This window comes from Engystomops pustulosus, chromosome 2 (genome assembly GCF_040894005.1).
Source record: "Engystomops pustulosus chromosome 2, aEngPut4.maternal, whole genome shotgun sequence".
Lineage (NCBI taxonomy): Eukaryota > Metazoa > Chordata > Amphibia > Anura > Leptodactylidae > Engystomops > Engystomops pustulosus.
In genome coordinates, this window is record NC_092412.1 from 131177539 (window position 1) to 131194949 (window position 17411).

Genomic DNA, 17411 nt, shown 5'->3' on the forward strand with positions numbered 1-17411 from the left:
AGTGCCTAGCAGGGAGCTGGGCGAGACAGTCTAACAACCTGTAAATCTGCAGTAACCTTTCTGACTCAAAAGAATAATTTTAAAAAGTTGATTTTAGAAGAAGTAGGCCATAGATAACAAATATAAAAAGATTACCACAGTTACAGTGCTTGGGTGTCAAGTGTCAATGGTTTATCTATGCTTGATTCTGATGGTAGATTTCCTTTTAAGTTTTTTTTTGAGAACACTAAATCACCAACATTAAAGGAAACCTACCATTTCAAATGGTAGGTTTAAGCTGTAAACACCGAGCACCAGCTCAGGATGAGCTGGTGCCGGTGCTTAGTTTCGTTAGTGTTAAAACCGCGGTATCGCGGTTTTAACACTTTTTAAACTTTATAGCATAAACTGCTTCGGCGCTGCGTGCGCGCGCCTACATAGGAAATGCCGCAGGCGTTGCGCGCGCACGGTCGCGCGCAGCGCCGAAGCGGCTTCTGCTATAAAGTTTAAAAAGTGTTAAAACCGCGATACCGCGGTTTTAACACTAACGAAACTAAGCACCGGCACCAGCTCACCCTGAGCTGGTGCACGGTGTTTACAGCTTAAACCTACCATTTGAAATGGTAGGTTTCCTTTAACTTTAATTAGTACTTTAGTAATTCTTGTTAAGTAGGTATTTACTTTTCAGCCCCCACAGTTTTAAAGCAATTAATGTCTATAGTTTTACTTTCAATTGTTAAAAGAGGGTGCTATGCTTCAGCCCAGGACCACCCATCTGACAGTACAGAGCCTAATTTGCATATTGCATAATTAGGTTCTGTACTGTCGAATGAGTGGCACTGGGCTGGGCTTACACTGCCCATAAAAATAGATTATTTAAGAAAGCTCAACAATGCTGAAAACAGTGTTACAATGCCTTTTATGGGATGCAAAGAATTGGGGTTTGTAGGTGGTAAAAGGTCTTCATTAACCATTCACAACATGTGCTCCTCCTTTCAGAAGGCTTGCATTATGTACCGTATTTAGAAGATGTGACAGTGGTTTTACTTACTGGGGTTCCTTTGCAAAAAATTTTAGTCTCAGTTTTTGTGTCTGCTGGGCATTAACAATCTTACAAATCTTTATTCTGATACATCTGTTCTCTGTGGGATTTCTCAGGTTGGATTCTTCTATGATTGGGTTGTTCTATGGAAAATCCATATTGATTCCAGTGAAACATCTGGGTTATATGTGGATATTGCTGTAGATTCCTCTATTCTCCTTTGTATTGAAAACTGTGAAATCTGTTTTGAAAATTCCAAAAATCGTATTTTCAGTGTATTTTAATAAAAGCAACTAGAACAACTAATAAGGCCTCATGCAGGCAGTCAGGCAAGCACACTACCAGGAGGAGCGAGGAAGGGTGATCACTACTCATCCCTCAGTCTATAGGGGCCATGATCTGGCTACAAATTGTGCAGTCGTCTGCATGAGGCTTTAGTCTTTATTATCATGTGGTTGAGAACACTGGGTTGCTCTAGTACTCATTTAATGCTCTATAATGTTGGTTTCATCTTATCACACACAGTATATAGGTTTGTAGGGAAAAAAATGAATAGAGATACGGCCATTGTTTTAAAAATATGGGGGGAGATTTATCAGAAGAGAGCAAAATTGTTTGTAACTATCCAACTATCCAAAACTAAATGCATAACAATTATTTGAAGTATTTTGAAGAATGAAAATAGTGCAGTCACCACACGCAACAGATGTTTCATATAGCAAATGCACTTTGTCCACGCAATATGGATTTATTATAACCTCATTTTTTGTTTGTAAAAAAACTTGCCATTTATTTCTAATCCATGTCTGAATTTTTAATACAATCATCATTTTTCTCTTTGCTCTGGTGCTGCAATTTTTTTTAAAATATTTAAATGTTCCAGGACATGCAAGATACATTTGCTAAATTAAGCAAATAAAGGTGCAATGCCTTTATAGGAGCTCATGGTCTCTACACAACTGGGCGGGACCTAAGTTGTGACAGTGTGAAAATTAGGCAATGACTAAAAAATAATGTTGTATTTTTAGAGCAATTTTCTGTCTGATACCAAGCCAACAAATAGGGAACATAAAGCCAATACATTCTATATTTGGAGACACAATAAAGAAAAAAGTACTCCCTCTCTGAATTCTATGGATTAACACATCAGCACATAATAAATTTGGATATCATAAAGTCTTAAAATTAGGCAAATATGACCTTATTATATATTTAACATTCTGTATAATATTATTTTAGTTCATGGAGGTTGTGGATGTTAATTTTTGTGGGGGTTCTGCTACAGCATTTCAGTTAGTTCTGAACTTTGACTGGGCCATCAATATTTGTTTTTGTTCTGCTATATATTTGCTGCTTTGGATTCTCTGAATGCTTAGGATCATCATTATATTATATATTATATTATATTGCTTTAACCCTTCAAAACAGGTCAACATAAAATTATATCAACCAAGGAGTGTATGGAAAAGGCTTATGGACTGAGCCTTCTCCATAAAAGGTGGGTGACACCTGCCGCGATTGGGACAGGCACAAGTGGCGGCAGATGACTTGTTAAGTGCTATGGTCAAACCTAACCACAGCACTTAATCAAAGCAGCACATGGGAGCAACAATTTTGGCTATTTATTAGCGCCACTCGTGAGGTCGTCGGAGTGCAACAATCAGTTGCCATGACAAGAGCTTAGCTGTCATTCTGCATTCTCTGTTTCACATTCTCTTTTCCCGTAGATAACAAGCTTTAATACATTTTGCTAACCGATAAATATAAAAGTGATGGATTGTTGATGGAGGAGAGTGAAAAACAGAAATGCAATAGCCCAAAAACTCCTCGTCTAGTTTTGTCTACGCTCACAATCCCTTGTCAAGTTTTGCCACTTACACAAAATTACCTTCAAAATTGCTTACACTGTTTGAATAGTAAGTAGATATTTCTTGACAAGTTCCCATTTTTCAGGTTTAGACAGCATACATGTGGGCAGAGAAAATGAATTTAAAAAAATCTGTGTGCTCCCTATCAACTCCCAGATCTGTAGAGATCCATACTAAAAGGCATAAGGCTGCCTTAGCAGATAGGCAAATGTCCAGCTTACAGTCTGACTTTGATATATTACACTTTAAATGACTGCAGCTTCCCTATGAGGGTAAAGGTTAAGCTTTCATGAATAAAAAGAAATATTATGTAGGCAATGTAATAAATACATCAGATATTCCTGTACAAATTCCAGCAGATGTAGTCATACAGTGTGGTTCACTAGAGGTACTTAAAAAAACCCATCAATTTGTTTTTGTATGTTATTGTGCATGTGTAAAAAAAAGAAAATATTTTTGTAGTATAAGCACAAAGGCATTCTTTGCTTTTATTGTACAACTAATATACATTTTACAAATATCAGTTTTTGATGTTAGATTTGTTATCTATACCTTTTCTAAGCTACTTTTTCACTGTGTCAACAGCACCTATTGACATGCTTCATAGAAGCCAAGAGGATATGGGACACTGGGTATTTGGAGATGGATGTCATTTTTTAAAAGTCTTGAACAAAATATTGGTTTTGTTATGTCTGTGCCTAATTTATGACTTGCTGTTGCTGTCATAAAGGATCCATAGATTTTTTAAGCATTTAAAATGATGACAAATTAATTACTTTTGCCTTTTAAAACTCCTCTCTCACCTTAAACAAGGAAACAAAAATGTATGGAAGCTCTGTGCATTTTCATATTATTTACCCAAAATTCTGTAATGTGCACCAGCGCTTGATGTTGGCCAGATAGTTACACAGTTACATAGTTAATGCAGTTAAAAAAGGACATATGTCTATCAAGATAAGTAAAGGAAGGGAAGGGATTGGATGAGGAAGGCAGGATTTAGGGGAAACAATTCTATATTATAACATAACTGTCAATGTTATTTAGATGTTACTAGACATCTAGACCCTTCTTGAATCTTTCTGCTGTCCCTACTGTGACCAGCGCCTGAGGCAGAATACATAACAGATTCACAGTTCTTATCGTAAAGAAGGCTTGTCGCCCATGATAATTAAACCTTGTTTTCTCCAGACAGAGACAGTACTTTTGTCTGTTGATCTGATTTAATGTGGAACAACTTTCTACCATATTTATGTATGGACCATTTATATATTTGTAGAAATTATTCATGTTCCCTCTTAGTCATCTCTTTCTAAAACTAAATTAGTCAAATTATTTTAATCTTTCTTTATAACTGAAACCCTCCATACCCCTTATCATTTTTGAGGTTTTGCATTGTGTACCCTATGTGCTGGTACCCAGGACTGAATGGCATATTACAGGTGAGGCTGAACTAATGCCTTATACAGTGGTAAAATTACATCCCTATCCTGAGAGACCATATTTCTTTTGATACATGACAAGATCTTGCTGGCTTTAGAGGCAGCTGATTGACATTGCATGCTGTTATTTAATCTATGATCCATTAGCACACCCTTCTCAAGAAGGGACTCTTCCAGATTTACTCTCCCAAGGTCATATGGTGCATCTGGATTTCTGGCCACCAGGTGCATAAACTTACAGGAGGCTATGGCCTCCTGAAATATATCTGGCAAGTTGGGCCTGGCACAGTTGTATGCTCCCTCCTTGTATGCTCCCTCCTTGCCCAAGTGACGTAGAGGGGAAATAGTCACAAATGTGCCAGCGATTACTACTAGGTCATAAACTGCTGCTAAAAAGTCACAAATTATAAATGCATCCACTGATGGGAGAAAGTTCTAAGTATTCTGTTAATGTCGCGGTGGCCGCTGTGCAAAGACATAAGGTGAGCTATAATTGATCTTTACGTAAAAGGAAGCATCAATTTATTGGGCAGCTCATTGACCAATGTGAAAAATGTTAAACTTAAGCAATTCTGTTATGGATCTAATTGATAACTCAATCCTAACTATAAAGTCATTAAACTTTCCAAATATATATTATTTTTTCAAAATGTAGGTGTTTCTGAGTACTTTCTCAAATAAGAAATATTTGTAAAGTAAGTTTTATAACTTCTAACTTCTGGAAACTTCCCTCAGTAGTTTGTAGAATGAAATTCACTAGGTTCACCAATGATAATATTACATGTAAATAAGGGCAATGGAGGCGGTCCATAGTTAGCCCACAAGAGCATTCATAGAGGTGGTTATAGTCTATTTGCAGGATACTTCTTTGAACTGTGGCAGCCATGTTTCCTTCTTGATTAAGGAACCAAAGTCTTTAGAGGAGAACACCTAGTAGGTTTGTGAATGGATGGGGCAGTTACTTTTCTGATTTAATTTAAATACTATAGTTAAAAGAAAACAAAATTGATGTTGGGACAACCTTATACAATAGTGACCTTAAAAACAGCTGAAGAATTGCACAAAATCAATGATAATAATTTTATATCTACCATCAGTTTCAACTTGCAACATTAGTTTTATACCAGGACTTTTCTGAGCTATACTCATTGGCTAATCAATATATTGTGGTGATCAGTATAGTCGCCTAGGTCGGCGTCTATAGTACGGATTGTTGTTGTTGTTTTTAGAATTCACAACCTGTGACCTTTGTATATTTTAACCCCTTAAGGACGGAGGGTTTTTCGCCTCATTTCTCGCTCTCCAACTTCAAAAATCCCTAACTTTTTCATTTTTCCGTGTACAGACCTGTGTGAGGGCTTATTTTGTGCGTAACGAATTTTACTTTCCCGCAATGTTATTTATTTTAACATGCCGTGTACTGCGAAGCTGAAAAAAAATTCCAAATGTGGAAAAATTGAAAAAAAACCGCACGTGCGTCACGTTCTTGTGGGCTCAGTTTTTACGACTTTCACTCTTCGCTCCAAATAACATGCCTACTTTATTCTTTGGTTCGGTGCGATCGCGGTGATACCAAATTTATACAGGTTTTATTGTGTTTTAATACATTTTCAAAAATTAAACGAATGTGTACAAAAAAGAAAAATTTTTTTTTGCCATCTTCTGACGCTAATAACTTTTTCATACTTTGGCGCACGGAGATGTGTGAGGGGTCATTTTTTGCGAAATGAGGCGACGTTTTCATTGCTACCATTTTGAGGTCTGTGCGACATTTTGATCATTTTTTATTTCATTTTTTATGTTATGTAAAAAGGTGTAAAAGTCGCATTTCGGATATTTGGGCGCCATTTCCCGCCTCGGAGGTCACCGCCGGCCGTAACCGTTTTTATATTTTGATAGATCGGGCATTTTGGGACGCGGCGATACCTAATATGTTTGTGATTTTTACTGTTTGTTATGTTTTATATCCGTTCTAGGGAAAGGGGGGTGATTTGAACTTTTAATATTTAATTGATTTTTTTTATTTTTTAAACTTTTTTTTTTCTTTTTTTTTTCACTATCTTTTAGACCATCTAGGGTACATTAACCCTAGATGGTCAGATCGCTGCTACCATATACTGCAATACTACAGTATTGCAATATATGGCATTTTTGCAGCACATTCATTACAATGAGCCACTGGCTCATTGTAACGAATATGCAGCTGCCAGATAGCCTCGTGTCAAAAGAAGACACGAGGCTACCATGGCAACCGATCGCCGCCCCCCGATGACGTTCGGGGGCGTGGCGATCGAAAAAAAGATGGCGGCGCCCGCGCGCCGCCGTCTTTTAAACGCCGCCGGCGACTTTGCCGGCGGCGTTTAGGGGGTTAATAGCCGCGATCGGTGCAGGCACCGACCGCGGTTATTAGCGGTGGGGGTTTTGTGCAAAATGCAAAAACCCCCACCTCTGTATGAAGAGGACTCAGCCCGTGAGCCCTCTTCATACATCCCTTATACCTCTGCGCCGTAGAGCTACGGCGCAGAGCGTTAAGGGGTTAAGGTATATCTAATAAAAATATAAGTTTTAGTTCACAGCCATGCTGCTAAATTTTATATTGGCTAATCACCATAAAGAATCTAAAAATGGGTTGTTTTCTTGAGAAAATACAATGATGTAATGTATGTATGTCATACAAAATCCCATATAAGTGAATGCATTTAACCCCCTACAGTAGCTCCTACATGTCATATAACAAAATGTTGTAACTTGGTAATGAGCTACTTATTAAGTCTCATAATGAATTATAATTGTTATTACAGTTTTGGCCAAATCAGTTTCTAGGCTTAGGAGAATGCCCATTGGTATCTGTTGTCCTCTGCTGGACTCTTTTGGTTTGTTTCTTAGATCTAAGGACTGCAAGACACAATGAGTATTACGATTCGGCAGTGAAATATGATAAGGCTTTAAATCCATTAACATTAACTCAATGGTCTTAAGTTGTATTTACTTTCAACCATCAGTGGTAGCCGTCATGGCTCATTTGACTTTTTTATTTCGACCAGCTGTAGATCCTGGCATAGCCCTGAATAGGAAATAACTGCTCTTAGCTATAACAAAATAGAAAGGGTTAGAAAAAAATATTTAAATTCTGTATATCTGTATCTATATCTCTCTGACTGTCTCTGACTGTCTCTGTCAATGACCGTCTCGGTCTCTGACCTTCCCTGTCTCTGGCCTTCTCTGTCACTGACCGTATTTATCTCTGACTTCTCTGTCTCTGGCTGTCTCTTTCAGTGACTCTGCCTGACTGTCTCTGACTCTGACATTCTCTGTCTTTGACCATCTCTTTCAGTGACTGTCACTGATCGTCTCTTTCAGTGACTTTCACTGACGATCTCTGTCTCTGACTTTCTCTGTCTTTGACTGTCTCTGACCATCTCTTTAAGCGACTGTCACTGACCGTCTCTTTCAGTGACTGTCAATAACCATCTCTGTCTCTGATCTTTTCTGTCTCTGATGTTCTCTTTCAGTGACTGTCTCTGATGGTCTCTTTCAATGACTGTCTCTGATGGTCTCTTTCAGTACTTGTCTCTGACGGTCTCTTTCAGTGACTGTCACTGACCGCCTCTTTCAGTGGCTGTCTCTGACAACCTCTCTTTCAGTGACTATGACCGTCACTTTCAGTGACTGTCTCTGACCATCACCTTCAGTTACTGTCTCTGACTGTCTCCTTCAATGACTGTCTCCTTCAGTGACTGTCTCTGACCGCCTCTTTCAATGACTGTCTCTCACCTTCTCTGTATTTTACTTTGACTGTCTTTGACTGTCACTTTGTCTATGGGGAGATTTATCAGAAGTGTTTGAGAGCAGAACTGCTCTAGTTGCTCATGGCAACCAATCAGAGCTCAATTTTCATTTTTGCACAGCTGTTTATAAAATTACAGCTGATTGGTTTACATGTGCATGTGTCCCTGATTCACAAAGATTGTAAACGCGACAGTGCAGATTCCTTTAGCGGACATACATACACACTCACACACAGAAACATACACTCATCTTTATATATTATATTTGTAGCTTAATTTTCTAGTATATTTATATTTTTCAATTCTGTCCTGTTTCAATATCAAAATCTTCTCTACACAATTCAGGATTTGTGTTTACACTAAATATGGATTCAACAAATTGAGTTTTCTTTAACTATCCAAGCTGCTCTAGGACATCCAATCCTATGCATATCTTAAAATTTATTAAAGTTCATTCAAAGTCATCTGTGCTACTTTCTGGAAAGTTTGGAAGATAACCAGTTGCAAGCTTCTAAACCTTATCTGCTACAGCAATTAAGAGCAAAAATGCCAAGAATTTCATTCTGCAATTTCTCCCAAAGGAAACAGGTGAAGAATCTAATGCACATGAATAAAATGTCAGCCCACTGTAGCATTAGAGGGATATAAAATCCTAAGTATCCTCCATCTAGGTATCAGAAAGTAAAAATAAAGCTGTTTGGACTAAAGCACAATAAAGAGAGAAAGAAGACAAGACACAGTTCAACAGAAAGTTCCCTCCTTTTCTGTACTTTTTGTAAATATGCTGTTACAGTTTACAATAATCTATCTAGAGTGTTTAACTATTTAAATTTTATTCTTGAAAAAATTTTAATATTTTGGGAGAAATTAAACATTTGAGTTTAACACATGAGGAACATTATGCACATGATCTTATGCTTTTTGAAGTCTAGTGTCCTTTTTATTGTGTATGCAACAAAGACTTTAATAAATAATAATTCTTTATTTATATAGCGCATTACAGATTAGTGTTTAACTATTTAAATTTTATTCTTGAAAAAATTTTAATTTTTTGGGAGAAATTAAACATTTGAGTTTAACACATGAGGAACATTATGCACATGATCTTATGCTTTTTGAAGTCTAGTGTCCTTTTTATTGTGTATGCAACAAAGACTTTAATAAATAATAATTCTTTATTTATATAGCGCACACAGATTACGCAGCGCTGCAAAAAGCATTTCAAATTGGTCCCTGTCCCCATGGGGCTCACAATCTAAACAACCTACCAGTATGTTTTGGAGTGTGGGAGGAAACCGGAGTACCCGGAGGAAACCCACGCAAACACGGAGAGAACATACAAACTCTTTGCAGATGTTGACATGTAATTGACATACAAAGATGGAAGACACATACGAGTTAATAAGTCCTTAGAATCTATGATGAGATAATACACTGGCACCAATTAATTAGTTTGATCACTGTTGACCATGGAATCTAAGGAATAAATAGACTTGGGAGATTTTAAATTGGGAGATTTATCCAAAGTGTAAGAGAGCAGATCAGTTCTAACCAACCAATCAGAGCTCAGCTTTCATTTTTCCACAGCAGTTTAGAAACCGGAGCTGATATTGAGTATTGAGGGTTTGTTTTTGCCAGGGCCAGTTGTGTTTTTGAGTGGTTCCATATTTGCATTAAATAATGTTTTATAAGTAACATTTATTGACCCTCTCTGTGAGACAACAGATTTTCCATTGTTATGTCATTAACCTTTATTGGACATGTTGCTCTGTTGATATGATTTTAGATGTAAAGGTTTGATATTTTTTAAAGGCCAAAGCTGATCCTTATTGGAAAAAATACATAGAACAAAACATACACAAACAAAGGTAAATGTACCTCCAAAACACTGTCAACAATGGATACTATAGTCCTGATAAATCAAATGCACAAAAGCAGAAGAACTGCAAGACAGATATAATGACAATATCAGTACAGACAGTCCCCGGGTTACATACAAGATAGGTTCCACAGGTTTGTTCTCAAATTGAATTTGTATGTAAGTTGAAACTGTATATTTTATTTACAAATTTCTTTTTTGCCCCAGTGACAATTGGAGTTTCAAAATTTTTATCTGTAATTGGATCAGGGATTATCAATAAAGCTTCATTACTGACACCTTACAGCTGATCATTACTGATCATTGCAGACTGGGACTAAAGTAAATCATCTAGAGGGCTTCACCAGAGTTCACAGTGGGCAGAGGGGTCCGTCTTTAACTATGGGTCATCTGTAAGTCGGGTGTCCTTAAGTAGGGGACCGTCTGTATAAGCCATTTAGGGGGCTCCCACCTCTTGTCTAGGCTTGCCACTTGGTATTCCTTGGCTTTAGTGTCCGCTTGCATTATCTCCTGTACTGTATTCTTTCATATCCTGAATTGATCTGTCATGTTTTTTAATTTTTATCTACCATTAAGCCTTTTGCATTGCACACCGGTTAGTATGGGGTTTATATTGTCATTACATTGATTTGCAGCTCTTTTGGCTTTGTTTATATGATTGATTAGGATTATAGTATGCATTTTTGGGGGTACATTTACTTCCCACTCTGACATTTGTACTTTTTAATTTATTTGAATTATGTTTGTTTTGTGTCTATGTATTATTTCCGGTAAAGTTTTTTGCACTTTTGAGCCTTGGCACACTTAGCACACTACTGGTGTATTGCCTATAAATCTTTGCTCATTTGGTGGGCTGTGTAGCCCCTCTTGTTTATGTTTGTGATCGGAGAGATTTTATGTTTACTTGTTGGACTTTTTGAACCTTGGGATTTATTCAACCTTATCTATTATGACTCATCAGTACAAATGTTGGGCTTGTGTTCAAAAGTAAAAAATTTCAAAATACAGTTTATGTTTTATTTAGCGAACTTAGAACAGTAAGATTTCTTTAACAAAGTCATTACTCACCTCAAAAGTGTCTCGCTACTCCAGCACCATTGATTTGGTGTAGCATGCTGGTCTTTGTTGATTTCCCTGCATCAAAACAAGTACCTATAGGATCTGCCCATCGGAGAATTGTAAACACTACAATAAATTCAGCCATGACCATTGAGGTCAGTAGATCACAAATCAGTAGAGATACAAATAATATAGCAGGTGACTAATGTAAAGTGATTCTTATTTTATGGGAGTTTATTTGCAAATAAATTAACAAGTCCTGTTTGCCTAAATCAGATGTTTTATTCAGGTATCTAAACAAAAAGGATCCCAGGATATGACTCTTTCTATGTGCTTAACTCTATTTACTGTATGCAATATATTTATTGTATGCTGTATTGTCTGACCTGATCTTTGCTAGTATTAACATTCAGTAAGAACTCCATCTGAAATGCAATTGGCTTGTCAACACATGTCTCTGCAGTCCTTTGGTGTGAAGCACTAATGTGTTTCTTTATATCTTAGGCAGCCTCTATGGATATAGGACCATAACTGAGGTAGCAACCCTGTGGTTTCTTAAAATAAAGATGTATTTTTAGTAAAAGGCTTAAAGATTTAAAACCAGAGAACCTCTTAGATAATGCTATTGGGAGTAAACCCGGCCAAACCAATTTACTGACACATAACAAATTACAGAGTAACACATTAAATCACTGACACACTAGGATGAGGGTCTGTTGCATCAGCACTATGAGGAAGTGGGGCTGAAACTGCTTTGTTTGTACTTTAATCCAGCCATATACAATATACAAAAAGGAAACAGGGAAGTACACAATAATTTGCATGAGGCAATACTGTGGCTGGGAGTTAAATGGAGAAAATTAGGGAATGAGACATCTTAAGAAATGTTTTTTAAGTGCATACTTGAAACTGTGGATATTGGGAATGAACCTAGCACATTCCAAAAAACTGGAACTAAAACTTTCAGGGGTAATTTGACATTGAGATGTACTATATTAGAATAATTATAACAATTAGGAATATAGGGGATATTGTTTGTTTATTAGAGGCTATGAAGGAAAAAAATAAAATGAGAGCATATCAAAGTTTTAAGGACAGCCAAGAGGATAGTAAATGTGATGAACACTCACCTTAAAGGGAACCTGTGAGGGAGATTTTGGACACTAAACCAACTACAGGTCCTTGTGAACCTGTGGTTTAGTGTCCCAAATCACCCTTTTGCAGTTCATTTTGTGGCTGCTATAATAGAAAATAAATATTTATACATTTCTAGAGACAATGTATAAATAATGTACAATGAGACACTCCCCATGCATGTGCAATGATTCAATGATGCTAGAGTAGTACATCCCAATTTCATTTTGCACTTGCCAAACCTATTGCACATGTGCAATAAAGCCATGTTGTACTAAATCGGCTTCAGTGTATCACTATGCAGGTGCCAAGAGCACTGGACCAAGCTATCTATATAGGTTTGGTTTGTAAATTATAGATAGGACTACGTTGTATTCAATTAGATGCAAGAGAAACCAAAGCACAACACAGGATGGAAGTGGAACTCATCAACGTCTTTATTCAAAGTTCTGTTAAATAAAAACACTCTTGAGTTTCACTTTCAACTTGTGTTGTGGTTTCTCTCTCAACCTATTAATTTTGCACAATTTTACTGGAAAAGATCATGGAGGAGAGTAGGGAATGGATTTGAGGGTTAGGGTTAGTAGCTCTTAGGCTTCCTTAGTAAAATTTTCTGAATTCAGAAATAAGCATCAGGTGACAGATTTTACTTTGTGTAACTGCAGTGTTATGAAACAGCATTTCACGGGTCTCCCCCTCTCACAGCGCTGTTTCCCCTCCCCCCATGCAGAAATGTGTCTTGGCTGTACATTAAATCACTGCAATAAATTTTTCTCTAGTAGACACATCCCGTGAAGCACACAGCACAGAGAGTTTGCAGGTCCCAGTCTGGAGACTACCAACTTGTATGAGAATTAGTGTCAAAGTGTGCAGAATTCAACAAATATCTTATGAAATTTTCATCAAGCCAGCCCTGTTATCTCAAGTGACATGGATTTACCACTGATGACTTCTATAGGGCACCCAAGCAGAGTACCTGCATATTTGCAGTGGACTTCAGTTTTTGTCTGAACAAATCCTGATCAATGAGAAATCCAATGACACTAGAAGTAAGATAAGGATTGGCACTTTTACAAACCAAAAATGATTCTTCTATCCAGTAAATTGAAATCATACTGTGTATGAACTGTAAATCCTACAGTATCTACTGGAGTTGGCTGTAGTTGATATTATAGGCATCATCATTAATAATAATTCTGCTAAACATTTGGAAGCATACATTTTAGCTACTTCACCACTGAGGACTAAGCCCTCTCCATAAATGGCGAATATTTGCCGCTTTATGCACTTAAATGCTGGTGGAATGTGGGAGCTTTCATCTTGGACATGATTTCTGACCCCTGTCATCTGGATCAGTTGCTATGACAGCCTGGACCCTTATCGAGAATCCCAGGTTTGTCATACCTGGATCTGTATAAGTCACTGCTGGACAGTAGTTTTGCAATGTGATAGATCATCAATTAAATCCCCTAGGATGAAAAGGCCTGAAAAAAAAGTAAAAAAAAACATTTATAAAAAAGTTACACAGCTTATGGACAAAGGATGAGAATGCTAATCCTACTTAGAAGGCCGTTGTCGTTTTAGGACGAGCATTCTCATCCTGATGATCAGCAGCAGGAGACCGCATGGTTGCGTGCCTGGTGAACAAAACTGGGTCTAATAAGCAATCTATCAGTGTAAGGGATTAAGGCATCCGAAGTGTAAGTTCCCTAATGTGACTGTAAAAGAAAATTAAAATAAAGTTTCGAAAAATAAATAAATTAATAAAAAATATAAATACCCCCACCCAAAGAAATCACCCTTTGAAGCCACTTTTCACCTTCCTGACACGGACCATTTTTTAAAATCTGACATGGGTCTATTTAAGTGGTTATAACTTTGGAACGCTTTAACATATCCAGTTGATTTTGAGATTGTTTTTTCGTGACACATTGTACTTCATGCTGGTTGAGAAATTTAATAAATATATTTAGTATTTATTTATGAAATAAATGGAAATTTGGCAAAAATTTTGAAAAAAACAATGTTTTCCAAATTAAAAATTTTCTACTTTTTGGAAAGTTGGTCATATCACTAAAATAACTTGATAACTAACATTTTCCATATGTCTGCTTTAACTTGGCATCATTTTTCAAACATCTTTTCCTTTATTTTGGATGTTAGGAGGCTTATAACTTTAGGTGCAATTTTTCAGATTTTCACGAAAATCATCAAAACATACTTTTGGAGGGTCAATTTAGTTAGAAGTGACTTTATAAGGCCCACATGACAGAAACCCCCCACAAATGACACCATTTTAGAAACTACACCCCTCAAAATATTTAAAACAACCTTTGGGAATTTTGTTAACCCTTTGAGCGTTTCATGAGCGTGAAAGATAAATGAAAGTGAAATTAGAGAAATGTAATTTTATCTTACTATAGATTCATTGAACACTAAAATTTGCACCTTCACAATGGGTTAAAAAGGAAAATGCATTTTACAATGTTGAGGGCAATTCCTTTTAAGTATGCCAATACCCATTTTGTCACTGTACCCTGCTGTACGGGCACAGGGGGGCACTTGGAATGGAAAGAGCGTTGTTTCGTTTTTGCAGGGTAAATATGGCTGAAAAAGTTTACATGTGTCAGGATGCATTTGGAGAGCCATAGTGGTACCAAAACAGAGGAAAGCCCCAACAAGAGACACCATTTTGGAAAGTACACCCCTTGGAGAGTTTAGCAACGTGTAATTTGTGTATTTTCCCCAACAGGTGTTTGATTCAATTAGGCCCCAAAAGGGAAAAAAGGTGAAAATTTTCTCAAAAAAGTCACTTTTACCCCAAATTTTTGTAAGCCACAAGGGATAAAAGATGAAACAACCCCATAAATGTGTAAAACTATTTCTCCTAAGCACAGAACTGCACCACTTTTGCATATAAAGTGTTGTATGGGTGCAAAGTAGGGCTCAGAAGGGAAAGAGGGGCTTTGGCCTTTTAGAAGCCAGATTTGACAATCATCCTTTACATGTGTCAGGATGCATTTGGAGAGCCCTAGTGGTACCAAAACAGAGGGGAACCCCAATAAGTGTCACCATTTTGGAAAGTTCACCCTTTGGAGAATTCAGAAAGGTGTAATATGTGTATTTACCCCTACAGGTGTTTGCTTCAATTAGGTCCCTAAAAGGAAAAAGGTGAACATTTTCCCAAAAAAGTCACTTTTACGGCTAATTTTTGTATCCCATAAGGCATTAAAGATGAAACAACCCCAAAAAATGTGTACTAGCATTTCTCCCGAGTATAAAATTGCCCCACACATGCAAATAAAATGTTGTATGGGTACGCAGTGAAGCTCAGAAGGGAAAGAGGGGCGTTGGCCTTTTAGAAGCCAAATTTGACTGACATCCATTACATATGTCAGGATGCATTTAGAGAGCCGTAGTGGTACCAAAACAGAGGGGAACCCCAACAAGTATCACCATTTTGGAAAGCACACCCCTTAGAGAATTTAGCAAGGTGTAATATGTGTATTTTTCCGTAAAGGTGTTTGATTTAATTAGGACTTAAATAGATAAAAGGTGAACATTTTCTTATAAAGGTCATTTTACTCCTAATTTTATATAGCCACAAGGGATAAAAAAATGTAATAACCCCTCAAAATGTGTGAACCTATTTCTCTCGAGTGTAGAAGTACCCCACATGTGTATATAAAATGTTGTATGGGCGCACAGTAAAAGGAAAGGGGAATGTTTGCCTTTTAGAAGCCAAATTTGACAGAAATGTTTGACATGCATTTGGAGAACCCTAGTGGTATAAAACAGATAAGAATCCGAAAAGTGACCCTAATCTTTTAATGCACACCCCTTAGAGAATTTTGCAATGTGTAATATATGTATTTGCCCCTACAGGTGAATGATCCAATTAGGCCCGAATCATTAAAAAGGTGAAAATTTTCCTATAAATGTCACTTTACCCCTAATTTATGTAAGCCACAAGGGATAATATATTAAATAACCCCAAAAAAGGTGTAAAACTATTTCTCCCGAGTGTAGAAGTACCCCACATGTGCATATAAAATGCTTTATGGGCGCACAGTAGAGGAAAAGAGGGATGTTTGTCTTTTAGAGGCCAAATTTGTAAGAAATCCTTCACATGTGTCAGGATACATTTGGAGAGACGTAGTGGTACCAAAACAGAGGAAAACCCGAAAAGTGACCCTAATTGTTGAATGTACACCCCTTGGGGAATATAGCAAGGTGTAATATGTGGTGTAGTGTAATACACGTGGTGAAATGAGCATTTTGAACATATAGGTGGTTTCCAAATATGATGTGCAATGGAGTCCAAGATGGAAATTGCAATTATTTCTGGAAAGTTCAGTGCCCGTTATGTGGCGCCCCTTATGAAATAATGGAGGGGTATAGGGAGCAACGGGACATAACAGTTGTTACAATTATTTATTTTACCGAAATTAATTCACAATAGGTTGGGCGTGAATTGTGAATGTCTAGTGTATAAGGAGGTAGAATATACCAGGGGACCAACTAAACTTTTGTCACTCTGGAGTTGTCGCAGGTCTCTTAGTAGTATGTAGTGTCCATCTCTTTTGGAACAGACTCTTTATTGAGTCCTACCATTAGAAGCAGCAGAATTCACCGGGAAAATGCTGTCCTGGCAAAACACAGGAACATCTAAACCAGAGGTACTGGGGCCCCGTCCTTCTTGTCCCAATATTAGTTTCGTAATATCTTCCTCTTGAAAACAGAGAAATGATACGGCAGGACCTGCACATTGGAACAGCTCGTAAGAGTTGTACAGAGTAATCTGTACAATGTGCACGGCCAGCGCTTTTGTACCATATCTTGGTTTTTCGTAGGGAAATTATCGCCAAGTGTTGCTCTTATTCACCCTAGCGATGCCCATTGTGACGAATATTGCTGCTTTTGGCTGGACCATATCGACCAGCAAATAGTGGCAAACATGGACAGAGGGGGGCTACAAAACCCCTCTGGACCGCAAGGCAAAATTGGTGGCTGTCAGGAACAGCCGCCACCCTGCCCCGATCACCGTGTCTATAGACATGGTGACCGGTATTACTGACGTCATAAGTAAATTCGCTGCTATCGGCTCGTCTGAATTGATGAGCCAGTAGCAGCGATAATAAACTGGGGGTGTGTGGGGGGGGACGTAACCCTTCTGGTCCATGGGGCAGGATGGATGGCTGTCAGGAACAGCCGCCGTATTAC

General features: G+C 37.6%; 1 protein-coding gene across 8 annotated transcripts in view; it reads left to right on the forward strand.

The window, feature by feature from the left end:
• Positions 1-17411, forward strand: part of TBX4 (T-box transcription factor 4) — a 125028-nt gene that overhangs the window by 77825 nt on the left and 29792 nt on the right. The gene's annotated exons all lie outside the window — the stretch shown is intronic.